The 15,854-nt window shown below is 42.2% G+C and overlaps 1 protein-coding gene across 2 annotated transcripts in view; it reads left to right on the forward strand.

Moving 5' to 3' along the window:
* Positions 1-294: 294 nt before the first annotated feature.
* Positions 295-15,854, forward strand: part of LOC108874061 (nucleus accumbens-associated protein 2) — a 29,752-nt gene continuing 14,192 nt past the window's right edge. The window contains exon 1 of one of the 2 annotated variants that reach the window (XM_018662437.2): positions 295-661. The gene's annotated coding sequence lies outside the window, so the exon portion shown is untranslated. Of the gene's footprint in view, positions 662-1,011; positions 1,302-15,854 lie in introns of those variants that run through there. The other variant, XM_018662439.2, reaches the window with a different exon arrangement.

The raw sequence follows: 15,854 nt of genomic DNA on the forward strand, positions 1-15,854 counted from the left end.
GTGTGTGCTGCCTTGTCATGTTACACTTCACGTACAGCGGTGGTTGCAGGCTAATTCGTCCGGTGGGTTAGTTGTGGGCTATACCCTCCTCCACTACAGTAGTCTACACCTTTAAGCCCGCCGAGTGCACCGGGTTCATGTGTCCGTAAAGCCGCACGATATGACCGAACACCGCTGACAGTCCGCCTGCCGCGTAGACTACAGTCAGGACAGTGTACCTACAGTCAACCTGGCCAGGTCCCACCAGAGGGGGGGCGGGGGGGGAAGAATGTCTGTGTCTTTAAAAAGAACTCTTTACCGAATGGTGCATGATGTCAGGCTGCTTGCAGTCCGTATACTGTTCATGTGAGCGGCGTTCACTTCCTGCAAAGGGACAGAAGCGGGCAGAGAGAGAAAAGAGAGAGTGGGATAGAGAGATGGGGGAACGACGAGCGGCCAAGATAGGACGAGAGTGATAGAGAGAGCCAGCGGACGAGAAAGAGGGGGGAAGCCGGGGCCTGCTTTTTCTTTCTTTTTTGTTTTTACACCACCCCGCAAACTTTATAGGTTATCCGAAGAGAGAGGGGGAGAGAGAGAGAGAGAGGGGAGAGAGAGAGAGAGAGAAAGCCTGCCACATCTGCGCCAGCTGACAGCCGCAGTTTATGGAATAGCGACATATCGGGTAAATATATTTCTACCCCCCCTCTCCTCCTCCTCCTCCTCCTCCACCTCCTCCTCCTGCACCCCCCACCCCCCACCCCCTTCGCTTCTGTCTTGGCTTGATGTTTACAATGCCTGATTTGTATGACGCATAGATTTTTTACCATGCATTACCCCCCCACACACCCCCCCCCACACCCCACCAAAACCACCACCACCTCGCTTCTCCCTCTTTACAGCCACAATAGGCTGCTGCATACCCCCGGTCAGTCTGCTGACAGAGTTAATTCTGATAAAAGCTAAACTAAAGTTACGACTCTTAAACTTTCGTGAAGTGTTATCGCGAAATGTGACCGCAGAAGTGTGGCCATACCACACGCCACTGAAAGAATTTAAACAAGATTTAGGATATTTGTAGTTTTTGGGGGTTTTTTTAAACTCCCCGCCCACCCTAAAGAAGATTGTAGTCTCATTAGACCGCACTTTAAAGCAACGTAACCACGGGAAATAGTATTGTCATTAGTGTCAGCGGTATGAGTGGAGAAAGTGTCACGATATTATCGGTCTTGCGTCACGATGAAGTCAAAACAAAAAATCTCCACCCATAATGCATCCATTGTACTGTATGTTGCATGACTGCTGCAAGGAATACTTCACGTACGGTAGGGCTGAAGTTGCTGATGTTTGTGGGGCAGTATTTCTCAAGTGTAGTGTGTGATCCAATACAGCTGGCTTCTCAGATTCTCAGTCATAAGCATTTAAATTGTCAGCACTGTTAGTTCAAGATATTTGTCTCTTTAAATCACGATTTTTGTGCTTAGAATATTGTCTCAGCACAACTGACATTGCATCAAACTGTGTATAAAATGTATGATAATTTAAAAAATGATATTTTATAGGGTCTGAACTGTTTGGGCTTTGAAGATTGTGGATCAGAATGGACCCAAGACCTTTAGATTTGTTATGTTAATATGTATAAAAGAGTCAGACTTAATGCATAGATAAGATTAAATTCCAAAACTTGAAAAACAAATTTCCTTTACACGCTTCACTGTTGCCTGCTGTTGTGTCATATCTGTCAGTTGAGGCTCTGTTTACCTTACCTGAACCCTGCAGGAGCCATCTGAGTATACATACAGTAACTCCTCCACCCCTCCTCCCTCCCCTCCTTCTACTGTGTGTACATGGGTGCAGTATGTGGCTAGCCGACATGTAGCTTGTGGCAATTTTCTTCATTTCCTGTCACTTTCCTTCCCTCTCGCACGCATTCTCTCTGTCTTGTCACCGCGCTCTCATTCTTATTGTCTGGTAGTCCACGGTCGAGTCATGTGTTTGCTTGCAAGATGACTATGAAAAAAAAAAGAATGAAAGAAAGAAAAAGAAAAAAAGCCCAAATATTTGCATTTGGTTCGTTACGGGCTGCGTCTTATCTTTGTCATGTGGTAACAACCCAGAGTTGAGAGTGTAACTTAGAGTACAGCTAGCATCCTGGTCCCCTGGCAGGTGTCACACAGGTTGGGTTACACCTCAGAGCTTGCCTTATAGATTCGTATGAATCATTTAAGTAGTATAGTGTGAAGTTCACAGCTTGTTAAACACACACACACACACACACACCACACACACACCTCACCATTTTACAGTTCTGAGTGTTTTAGTTCCCATCTGTTTCTGCTTCTAATAGATAAAAATATCAAGGGCGATCATTAAATGTGATGTACTTCTCTTTTAAATGACTGAATCAGTGTGTGTCTATAGGTGTACCTGCTCGCCATGTGAGGCAGCCCAAAGGCAAGGCAGCCTTTATCAAGGTAGTTCATGGTATCCCTCCTCCCAGTACGGGGAAATCAGTTCGGGGTAATGTGTGTTTGTACTGCCAAGTTTCTATCTTCAGTGTTTAACACAACATACATGGAAAATGTGGGACTTTTTTTTTTCTCTTTCTCTCTGAACGGAGGCCTTCCAACACCACTCGTCTTTGACTTGGACGTCAGCCAAAGGGTTGTGATGGCTCTCAACAGCTGTATTTGTCTGTGTGTACGTGCTTGCATGTGTCTGTGAGTGTGTTAGCCTATGTGTGTGTGTGTGTGTGTGTGTGTGTGTGTGTATGTGTGTGTGTATGTGTTAGCTCTTGCCGTGTCCCGGGATGCCCTTCCTCCATAGGCCTCACACTATACAGCATTCCACAAGGGGGCCCGGGGGCTGTCTGCAAGTGGGGAGTGTCAAGGAGAGAGAGACAGTGAGAGAGAGAGGGCGAGAAAAAGGCAACACTGTTTCAAATATAACTGATGCAGATGCCGACAGGGAAGGGTGAGGAGTAAAACTGTGAGATTCTTGCCTCATTGAGGGTCTTGCCTCATCTCTTGTTAGACCCAAAAATAAACAAGAGTTGATGTTGTCTTAACGCATGGAAAGATTCACTGTAGAAAAAAAAAGGTTACAGCCTCTGTTAAATTTCTCTAGAGCTTTGTAAGAGATACAAGGTAGCGTTTATCACCACTTGATAAATATGTCGAGCAGTTGGAGAAAACTGCCTAGAGGTGATTTCCACTGTTATTTCTTTGATGGCAAATATTTGAGGAGAGTCTTAACTGTATTTTACAATAACACGCTCAGAAGAAGATTAAAACTGCACGCTACTGATATTAAAAATCATCTTAACCCCAGATTTCCCTCCCCCTCTGCTTTATTAAAACACATTTATTGATCCAAACTACAACATTTAAAACCCAGAGACTGTATTTGTCCTTACTGGTGCTGCTTCATCTGCTGCTTTGTGTGTGTGTGTGTGTGTGTGTGTGTGGTGTGTGTGTGTGTGTGTGCCTCATGCTTGGTGCACTTTTCTCTCTGTATATGTGTGTATACTTGTGTGGGGAGTGTGTTTATGTGTGTATGATTTTCCTTTCCTGAGACAGCGATGAGTCATTGCTGATGGTATGCGATACAGGGCACCAGTCATGCATCATGTTCTCATACGTTGGTCTTGTGTTTTTTCTATGTTAACGCAGAGCCTGTTCTAGTTAAAACCTGATGGATAAAAAAAACAATAAATGCTGCTGCTGATGGTGTGTTCAGGCTTGTTGGGTTGCTGTTTCGTGGAACAGAAATTTCTTTTTACTGAATGTGTTAAGCCAGGGAGCTCTAGCACAGGTATCCAGAAAAAAATGACATGATGTCACAGATATGTAATCAATGTATTTTATTTCAAGCTAATTTCTAATTTTACCCACGTGGACTGGACAGATCGGTCAGCCTGCTCTCCTGCGCGTGGATAGTTTCTGTTTGACTGTGTAGGTGTTAAACTGTTTTTTCCTTGAAGTGGCAACAATTAAAATCTGCATGCCAATTGTAACCTAACTAATTCCAGGCCTGTATTGGATTGGCTGCCTTTGGCCAACATATGTACCAGATGGACTGAAAGGAAAGTAAGATAGCTCGGTTCTCGTTTGTCGTAGAGCGGCCCAGGCTTTTTAAGTCAGTGTGAGAGTGGTGCAGTCAAACTGTCTGGTACTTCCATAAATCTGAGATGACTTTAATGTTCACCATCCAAAAAAAGTCTGAAAGATACAAACATTTCTCAGTTACCTGCGGAGGAAGAATATCCTCGCAGCTCCATGTGTGGGCTTATAGGGGTATAAATTCTCAACTCGTGAGATGCAGATGAATAGTAAATAAAGTTGGAGGCCCCGGTGACCTTAGCATGTCCACATATTTCCTCATCAAAGCCAAAATTAAGTTGGGAGTCACATCAAATCAGATAGACTGCCAAATGAGTGAATTTGGCAGCGCTGATGAATGATAAATCTACTTAGATAAACTGAATCACGTCCAAATGAGCAATGTTCCACTGGCCTATCTGCTAACTAATGTACAGTAGTTACACAGCAGGCTAAAAATTTCCCACCTGAATCAATACTAGAAAAAGAGTGGAAATAAATAAAAAAAGAGAGTAGATATACAGTATATGTGTTTGACCTCATTTATAAAGTTGGAATCGGAAGGTTTCACATGTTCTTAATGGCGTAAAGAGGTGCTTCCCAGAGCTGCAAAACAGGGTTGGGCAGTTCCTCGAATTCACCAATCATTTAATATGTAACGTGTCTGAAGTTTTTTTCTTGGAATTCACTACTAGCTTTCACCAGACCTGATTTCAGCCTCCCTCGAGGAAAACAGATTTCAGGTTAAGATTAAACAAATATTTGTGTCTTCCGTATTTCCGTATATTTGTGCTTCTTTAAGAATGATTCCTTACTCCCACAGTGGTTTTGAAGTACATGCTAAGATAATGGATCTGATTTTACCATAAAGCACCATTTTTTCCTCTTTATGTGCTATGTGCTAACATGTATGCACATTCTGTTTATGTATATGCTAAAATACAGAAAAGTGGGAGAGTAATGAAAGAGCAAATGAGAGAGAGGATCAGCAAAAGCCATTAGGAATCTTGAAATGTAACTCATTTGGACTGCCTTGGCTCGCTGCGTGCTTTTCAGGAAGGCTTCCAAGAATTTAGACAATGAACAGTAAACATGGCATGTTCCTCAGAACAATTCCACATTAGATCTCAAAGATCACGTGTCTCTTTTTTTCTCAGAATCGACTGCCCCCACACCACAGTGCATTGCAGATAACTGTAGCAGCTACATTTCATGTTCCCAGTGTATGTACTGTACTTACACTTGACAAGGAGATCTCACAAACTGACAAATGTGCAGAATCTCTCTCTCTCTCCCCCCTCTCTCTCTCATGCTCTCTCTCTGTCTCACTCTCTCACTCTGTCTCAGAGATTTCTGGTAAGTGACATGTTTGGCCGTTGGCATAATGCCTAGCAAGATCACATGGCATGAATGTCGTGCCTGTGTTTGTGTGTGTGTGTGTGTGTGTGTGTGTGTGTGATTGTGCATGTCTGTGCATTTGTGCTTGAGTAGAAAAAAAAGAAAAGAAAGGGAGCATGTGCACATTTGATTGTTCCAAGTATTTTCAGCATGAATAGGAGCACGTAGCCATAGCAGAGAATTACAGACTGCTGAGAAGTATGACGAGGACGTGTTTCTGATATGGTCATGAGATCGCATTCTCAAACAGGATGGAAAATTAGATTTTGCACTTTAATGATACTTCATAGTTGAAGCTGTTTTGCTTCATTTGATGGTATTTGTGGCATCAGCATATTAAAAATTCATGAAGGTTATGTACCCTTTTGGAGAGCGTATTTCACTTGTTAATGTAACATGCATTAAGAGCAGTTCTGAAAAGCTGCTGGAGATTTCCAAGTTGTTCATACTTGTGTAATCATTCTTAGTATTACCTGGCACTTGATTTCCAGTTCTAAGAACCTTGGTTGACCTCCCTCTGTATGTTTAATCTACACTATGTCAGGGTTTACAGTCATAAGGTCCCTGGCACTCACCCTAAATATCTCTAAAGGAAAATGTGTGGGCTTAAATCAACTTTTTTTAAAACCATGTCTTCAAAGGCTTCATTGTATCTGAAGACAGTAGCCTGAATAGGTTTAGAACAATTTTCTCAGATCCTTAAGATTTTTCAGTGAGGGGACATTAGACTTACTGTGAAAGTCAAACCTATAATTCGGGGATGACGCACACAAACACGCACAAACATACACACACTCACGCACACAAACACATAAATAAACCCCGCAGAATCATGCAGATACTCACACAGAAGCACACAGAGAGAGAGAGAGAGAGAGAGAGAGAGGGAGAGCACTGTGGATGGCATTTATCCTTGCAGCCCACCTCAATTTTCCATGCTCTTTTGCTTGTGTGCTGTACATAATTAAATTGCTGCAAACTTCAAGCCTCTCTCAAGACTCCTGCCAGTAAACAAAGCTTGCTAATTACTGCGTAAGGTAATAAGTGAGGAAAGCAAATAGGCTGACCCCTTTCACTGTGGTGATGACCTGTCCTGTATGTGCTCTTCATGTCCTAACAGCCTGGCAGAATGCTGGTAGGGGCCAGTGGAAAAAGACAGGAATCTGAGGCGGGTAGTATTCACTACACACGCCCCCCCACCCACCCCTACCATTTCCACAGCTAACATGCGTTAGCAATTACTGCTAAATCACAGCATTACCTACCTGATGCTGTCATTACAACTGTGCTCCCTGCAGAGGGTTAAAGCCACTTGGACTTGAAATTTTGTGCTGACATATATTGGTTTGTAATAGGTTTTATTACTAGAATTTTTTTTGTGGTTATTCTGATGGCAGTGATTCTTATTATAATCTCCCGATTTATTCTGATTTTCTACACCTTTTTAAAAAAACATTGAAGGAATAGTTTGACATTTTGGGACAAATTCACTTTCTCCCTGAGAGATAGTTGAGAAGGTTGATACTAATCTGTCTGTTCAATATAAAACCACAGTCAGCAGTGAGTTAGCTTAGCTTAGCATAAATACAGGAAACAGAGGGAATTGGCTAGTCTGGCTCTGTTCAAAGGTTAAAAAAAATCCACCTACCAGCACCTCTAAAGCCCACTAATTAACACATTATATCTCAGTTGCTTCATCCATACAAATAAATCCTAGTTGCCTGGCAACGTCATGTTGGTGACAATTAACTGGGAAATCACTGCACCCACACAACCACCATAAAACTACAACGTGTTGACATTACACTTTGTTTTTTTGATCAAACAAAAGAGATATTATGTTTTTATTTTTTTTACTAGTAGGTTGATTTTTTTCAACCTTCCGACTGAGCCAAGCTAGCTGTTTCCCCGTTTTCAGTCTCTATGCTAAGCTAAGCTAACTGACTGCTGGCTTTAGCTTGATATTTACCTAATTTACCAAAATAGAGTACTAGCAATCCTCTCTAATAATTTTCAGCAAGAATGCAAAAAGGCTTCCCAAAAATGTTACTGTTTTAACATAAAACTTTTTTTTTCATTGATAAAAAGCCCCTTTGTAGCTAAATGGAAAACTGTATAGTCCACATTGTTCTATCTTAGATTAAATTAAAAATGACCCGCCAGACACATAAAAGTAATTTAAAAAATCATTTATGTTATGTCATCAAAGAACAGTATTATAGCTATGATATCTTTGTACTGGATCATTCCTCTCTTATACTGTTCATTTTGTGAAACTCCCACATCTTTAAGCAATCATAATTTACTCATCCTCAACTGACTGGCCCACAGCTATACATATGAGTATCTATAAAAACTCAGTGGAATTTCTATTGTCTATTTCCATGTTGTGTACTTAATTTTGACAATAAGAAGATAAACAAGCTCTGTTCACATAGGTCAGCTAGGGCCCTTTGCAGTATATTACCAGTGTGATGAGGTTATCCAAGGTGACATGTTATTTGAGTACATGTGTGCTAGCTTAGTCTGGTGCTGACTGGAAGAGTCTTAGGTCACAGTGAAGTGTGTGTGTGTGAGAGAGAGTGTGTGGGTGGGGGGGTTCATTAGGGGGGTATATGCACTTAAAATAAATGTGTATGTAATGCTGTGCACTTGAACAGACCGCCTTTTATGATACATTTTAACACTAGACGACATTGTGATTTTTATCATGGGAAATCTCTGCTGCGTGTCATGAGACATTCTTTTGATTCACCTACCCCCATCATGATATCAAATAGCATTTCGTTCCCCTGCTGTTTTTTTTTTTCTATGCAAGAGAGTGAATTAAAGCATTCTGTCTGCTCTAATTGAAAAATGTACATGGGGCACTCAGTCGATGCGGGCGCTGCTCTCTCTGTATGTCTTTGTCAGTGTGGGTGTGTGTGTTTGTGTATGCCTGTCTGTAGACAGTGGGGCACTGATGCTGAAAGATGTGTCCTCATTTTTGCATTGCACTGGGCTCCTCTGGCAGCCATGTTGGGCTGCTCTGATGTCACGCATGTGTCACTGTAGAACATTCAGCTCAGAAACGACAGCGCGGGGTGATCAAAATGGCATGTTTATTCTCTCCATACCCCCCCCCACCACCCTTCTCTACTTCTGTGTCACTCTCTTCCTGCCACTCACTCTTTCGCTCACTGTTGGTGCTATATGCACTGGAAACTTTAACATACAGTTTTGCCTTCAAGTTTGTTTTTTCTTTTTTTTTGTCATTATGCAACCCCTGCTACAATCCAAAATTTGTTGTTTTTTTATGCATGCTTCCTTTTGGGGGGGGGGGATTTTTTACTGTGGAGGAATTAAAAGCTGCTTTCACACTTAAAGGTGCGACAATCCTATCAGAGCACAACCTCATTTTATGTGTGTTTTTTTCAATTCCTCTCACCCTGCGTGCCCCTGTTTGATTGACACACTTGCTGCAGCTGTTATCCACCACTTTTAATTGTTCTTGGAATATAAATCCACTGTCATGACATTTCACATGCCACACACGTGAATACCTCCAGTATAGACCTTTCCACTAAATTTGCTTTGCAACGTAGCCTGTGTTTCCAACAGGTAAAAAACCTATAGACTGGCTATAACACCGCTAAAGGAAATAACACGTTTAATAACACGTTTATATTTGAAGTCCTGAAATGGTCCGTAGAGTCAAATAAAGGCCGTGACAGAAAGTAATGAAATGGTGTTTAAACTTGAGTCTGCTCTGTTGTTTTATGGAGAGTTTTTGCAGCATATATCAGAAAAGGCAAGAGCTTGCAAAGCCCTTTAGTCTGTTGGATGGAGCTAAGCCCCAGCAGCTACAAGGATAAAAATTAAGTACCAGCCCTTGTAACAATGTTAACTATAATTCTCCAATATTTTACTTCTTTCAAAGGAAGAAAATCTTGGTGGTTAAGGGGGCTTAGATGGATGAAGCTTTGACACTGATAAATACAATAAGTTATTATTTTTTTGCTCCCTTTTTTATATGACGTTCCCTGAACAGCCAGTGACTGTTTGAAACCACATTTCAAACAAATGCATTTGTTTCTGTTAACGGCTTGAAACTTCCCCAGCAAAAACAAAGCTGTTTGAGGTTTAAATCGCCGGGAACTCCCCGCCAGTCAGTAGAACTGACGAAGCTCCTTGGATGAGTCTGAAACAGCAAATCCAGCTGGCTTCCACTTCTAGATAGCATGTTACCCGGCTGACTAAGAGGGCAAAGATCACAGTGCTGATATAAAGACCAACATATGCGGCAACCACATGTGGAGACAAAAGGCAGCAGCAGGTAGAAGAAGAATGTTGGGCATGGTGAACACCTAAAAACTAATAATGTTTCTCATTTAGTATCACCTTTAAAGGTCAATCATAGAGTTTGTGACCACTATTAGTGCTGTCGAGCAGGGTTTTTACGACTTTCTTTGGTATTTGTTTGTATTGTGCACGTTCACCAGGATGCTCACGCTGTTCCATGCAGTGAAAGAGCTGGCATGCTAGCGAGCTAGCATATATGCATGTAAACAATTAGAGTTAAGTCAATTCAAAAGATCAAATGCATGCAGTATATAGATAAAAACCCCACAAATCAAACCTACATATTTTCTCACCACTCCATTCACTTGGTATGTCTTTTTTCTGTATAGTCTATGTGTGTGGAGTATCATCATTGATAAGCTTTTATTCCATGCTGATTCATCCTATTTTCTCCATGTTCCACTGTCTCATGCGCAATGTGAAAATCAAATCACACATGGAGCAAATGCATAAGGCGTGTCATCGCTGATGCGCATACACTCATACAAACATACAGACCTCCTGTGAACCCTAACCTAATTGTAGTCCTCATGTGACAGTCAGTGACACTCAACAGGCCATCTCACGGCCCCTGTTGTCTCCAAACAAAGGTCATGTTAAGAATGGATCTCAATTTTTTTTTTTTTTTTTTCGGGGAGCCGTGTGCTCGTGCAAGCAACTGCAGAAAATTTGCTGTGTTTTTTAGCATGCTTGAGTATCAGATGTCTCATGGCCAGGAGTGCTAGCGCAGCAGTGGGGCACCTGCTTTGTAATTGTACTTGCAAGAATAAATTATCAAGGTGCTCTTAAGGCAGGCATCAACTACAGCCAATTAGCTCCTTCTCAAACCCGGTACGCTCCCTGCCATGGCACTATCACAGTTTGGAAATGAGGGAGCGCATTCAAGATGCCACAGAAGCTTCTCCCGAGAGTAAACCGGTGTCCTTGTCAAAGCAGAGTCACAAGGCAGGAGAACAACACCCCTACTGTGATGCCAAGGGCAAATTATGTTTGTTTCGAGTGGGTTTCACTTTGTTGGTGATAGACAGTTACACACTATGTTCACATACACCTAGCTTCATACCACAAAGAAGTTTTATAATTTCTCTAATTGGATTCTAGATCATCAGCCCAGCAGTAAATCCTCCCTGCATAAACTGCATAATCCTTCCCCTTTTTTCTGGACATCACACACTCCCATATGATGCAATTAAACTACAATCAAAGATGACACCAATGTCAGTTTGTTCCCCGTCGACCATTTCCTTTCCAGTAATGTCATGGTGGTCCTTGGAATCACCAAACAGGCAAAGGTGGGGGAAACAAAAATCAGCTTGAGCCCATTAAAAGTGATAGTGTGCTGGCAAATAAGTCCGTGCCAGCATGAAATTAGGGCCCTAAGGCTCATGGAAAATGTACAGTTATGTGTTATGTTTTGGAGAACCACCAGTCACATGGCAACTGTGTGTTGATGCCAATGTTAAGGATTTATTAGTTAGAGACTGCCCCCAAAAAAAGAAATATCACATGGTGATGATGGTGCAGTGTGCTGTATCCCTGGGTACACACACAACTGCAGCTACATTTTATACACACTTTCATTCGAATCATGTCATGTGTTAGTGGTCTCTCTCTTCCCTCCTTTTCTTCCTGTGCTGCTTACGTCGCTTCCTTATGAGTTGGAAATCGGGGAGTTTTCAGTCTTGTGTCAGTGTTTGTTCAAAATATCTCATTCTTGCGTGAGTCCAGGGCCTGAGTTTCCTCGCCGCTCTAACGTCACACTCGTGTGTTGCCATAAACTGGAACGACCTGCAGGCTCCCGCGGTTCTGCAATATGAGCTTCAGTATTACCGAAAAATCCGACCGTATTTGTCCTTTAACACTTTCCCTCCGCGACGCTCTCGCATCACACCTTATTCTCTTCCCTTTTCCTCTGTCACGTAGCAGGATTTTCGTTCCCAGAAATGGCAGTCTTCGAGGCCTGATTTGGTGATGCTGACATTTTGGAGTCAGTAATGTGGAGGTGGAATCTCTTTTGATTAGAACAAAGTGTCAGTTTGTTGATATCACTCGGCTTCGTCACTTGCCCTCCTCTGAAAAGCAACTGTTTGAAATGAAATCACACCATATACCAAGTCATAACTATACTGGTCAAATTTTGAACGGGAATGTGATAAGTACAGTCCATCTAGTTTATTTCAGTGACAGTTGTCTTTGTCGCTTTGGCTCTTACAGTTTGTCTCCTCACCCAGAACTCCCTTTGAGTTTTACCTTTCTCTATCACTCTCCCTCATTTTCCTATTCCTCTCTAACTCTGTTCTCCCTGTGACTGCACTTTGTCAAGTTCTCTCTTGTTCTTTTCTATTTGCATCTTTCACACACACTCCCTCTCTCTTTCCTCTCTCCTTTTGTTCGTCTATCTCCTCTCCTCCACTCCTCGCCTCTCTCTGTTTAATCTCCCTTCATGCACCTTTCAATCTCTCTCCCTCCTCTATGCCTATTTCTTCAACTCACAGCTGTATGCCCAAAAGTCATCATGTATGTTCAAGGGTATGTGGGTTGATGTGTGTGTGTGTGTGTGTGTGTGTGTGTGTGTGTGTGTGTGTGCATGGGTGTATGCAGCTGTCCCAATGTCCTAGTCACTGGAGTCTGGTGTGATGTAGTAGCCGCTGCTACTGTTTGTTTGTTTACCTCCCACAGCCACTTGGAGTCCATTAGCAATGCCTTTGCCTCAGGAGGATCACTCACTCACACACACACACACACACACTCACACATGCACACATGCTGTACATGCTCTTCCTGTGTCTTTCCCTCTGTCTGGTTTTCTCTCACACGCACCACTATGACTGCAAGCTAAACTGACTGGTAGCTTGGTAGCTAACTGTTGCAGGAGTTTTCTGTGTTTGATAAAGTCCCCAACCACTGTGAATGGACTGGCAAGAGTTTTTGGTGCAATCAGAGGAGGAAGGCATCGACTTGGTTCAGTGCTGTCTTCCTGCACATCAATATGACATGTATATTTGTGTAAACATGGGCATATTTCTGTTTATTCCCTCTGACATTGATCATTTTGCACAAATGACAATTGAGCCCTTGAGTGATTACAGCAGCAGGCAATGTAGTAAGCTACATGATAGGGCTGGGCAATAAACTGAATTTATCAAATTACCAAAATGTTGAATCTCTTACAGATCCAAGTCTCAAACTGCAAATTACCTGAATTACATATTAATAAATCGACAGTGGCTACAACACTGCATCCCCTGCCTCCATTCAGTCTGAAAGAACAGATTTTCTGGCCGTTTGGGGCAGCAGAAACAGGCTGTTAGCACAACACTGACATTACTTTTGTTGATATGGCAAACTTGTTAGCATACAATTGCTTATTTACACATCCAGGTGATTTGGAATAATAGTAGAATTCATTTAGAGTCTTGTCTCTGGCCACCTGGCCAAAATTCACTCTCCTTTCAGCTCTGTTTTTGGTCTCCACCAACCCTTGAGAACAATACCTAGCTCTTTTAGCTGCTAAACGCTTGACTGTATCCACCAAATAACTGCTAATTTTGTCTCTTGGTCATTTGATCCATTTTTATTATAAAAATATTGATCATAGCTGCTTTAGGTGGCAAGCTAAAAGGCAACCTCATATTAGTTGAATGGTAATGTCACATATGGAGTTCAGCTTACAGCCCCATGCAAAAGTCCAGAAGCTCTTATTGGTCATACTATATTAATCAGGACAAACACATCAGAAGTGAGCTGTGGCCCAAGACATTACTCAGGCACTGATGTACAAAGAAAAATACTTATTGTTATATTTTATGTTGTAAAACTTAGTGTGACAATTTCTGATGATACAGGTTTTAGTTCACATCATTCAGCCCCTGTATGTGATTCTCTGCATGACTTTATATTCACATTGTCATTTTTATATTGCCACAGACAGCATTGTGCCATTAGTTAAACCTGAAATTCAGCCTCTTTTTTTCTCACAGAGTTACATTATTGGTGCATATTGAGTGAATACAAGTGGAAAGATACCAGACAATATTCAGCCCACAACAAATCATTTCATAGTTGTCTGTTTGTTACATAACTGTGTGAATCATTGGGAGATTTTTTTTTCTTTTTCTTTTCTTTTTTTTTTTTTCTTTTTTCAAGAAAAGATGATTTTGATCCTGACTATGTGCAGACAACTTCACCCAGCGGGGTCTATATACAGAGAATGATGTTGCATTATAAGCAGTGATAAGCAGCCTCTCTCTCTCTCTCTCTCTCTCTCTCTCTCTCTCTCAGCATCCCATAATGATACTCAGACAGACTCAGGCAGACACCCGCTCTGTCCCGATTGGTAGAACTGTTGCCAGGGAGCGTTGCCGTCTCAACGTGGATAGAATCTGTTGTCTGGTACACTTTAGACATGAGAACAACTGCAGGATCTGAATATTTATAACGAGGGGACTGTTCATATTGAGATTGTATAGAGGCAACATAAGCAAGAGGAGAAGGATCTGTTCCTATTCAGCTCACTTCCAAATTTTCTTTCGGTTTGCTTTTTTTCATGGATTGCTGTACTTTAATTCATGTTATTACTTTTCTGTGCATGAGTTTTCTTAATATATATTTAGAGTAGTTAAGGTTTTGTTATCTGCATTGCAACATCAACTTTACTTCAAGATTGAACTTACTTGAACTATTCCACAAAGTGCTAAATGGCGAACACATGAATCCTTATTGTGTTTGACTTTTATGGTTTTATGTTTGAATGTTACCCTGTTGTCATTCAGTGGGTAGCTACAGTATAACTAGTAATTAAAATTTGTGTATGTGTGTGTGCATTTGTGTGTGTGTGTGTGTGTGCCATCTGGCGAATCGTCTCACTTCTTCATATTATTCAAATATGCCCGGACCTGCTGCTACAGTTAATAACACTGTGCGTAGGTATGAATCCTTGATTAAAATGGATGTAACACATTCTAACAAAGCAGACAACAGCAATCAGAGCAGCATTCTAAACTCATATCTCAACTCACAAACTATGCCTCACACACACAAAAGGCACACGCACGCGCATGCACACACATGCCTGGCGTACAGTGCCAAAAGTCACAGCCCAGTATATAACGATGATTATAAAAACACGCCTTGGTATGCGAGAAACTTTGACATGGAAATGCAAACACACACAGAAGGAAATGAGGACACAGGCAGCAGAGAGGCACGCACATAGGCACATATAATCACTCGTTAGGCAAACAAGTTGAGGGGGTTCATGCCTTATATTTTTTCATCAGGGATGTGCAAAGTCTATATTTAATGCAAGCAGGAGGAGATTGCAATTTGCGTGTGCATGATTGTGTGTGTGTCTGTGTGTGTGTGTGTGTGTGCTCTGCCTGTGTGAATGTCTGTGCCTTCGCACGTATTCTCATAACGTACATATGCATGTATCTTTGTTCCATATCCATTCATGCATATATTTACATGAACATGCAGCTGTGTGCCTGTGTATGTATGTGCAGCGTGGCACACACACACACACACACACACACACACACACTGCCGTCCTGTCTGCCTGACTCAACATATTCTCCATTCGCTCTCCTTTGCTCTTTCTCTCCCCCTCCCTTTTCCTCTTTTCAACCCCCCGTCCCTCCCACCCTCCCTCTCTCTCTCTCACTCTCTCTCTCTCTCTCCCCGGCTGGCACGTACATGCATGTCTGTAGACTCTGTACTGTGCTGTGCTGCCGTGGCACGCGCCAACCTCACTGCAATGCAGCCCTGTGTGCATTAATTGGCAGGGAGACAGTGGGTACGTGGTATGCAGGGCGGGAAGGATAGAGAACAGGGAGAGAGGGGAGAAAGCAAGAGGCGATGTAAGGACACAATAGTAACAATAGCTGATGGAACGGACCGATGGACAAGAAGTGTGGCAGGTTCACAGACAGGGACAGACAGACGGACAAACAAACAGAATGTGTATTGCTGAGTGTGCACAGAGAGATTACCTGACTATATGTGTGTGTGTGTGGCGTGTGTGGAAAAGAACAGGGGAAT

Source organism: Lates calcarifer, linkage group LG9 (genome assembly GCF_001640805.2).
Source record: "Lates calcarifer isolate ASB-BC8 linkage group LG9, TLL_Latcal_v3, whole genome shotgun sequence".
NCBI lineage: Eukaryota > Metazoa > Chordata > Actinopteri > Centropomidae > Lates > Lates calcarifer.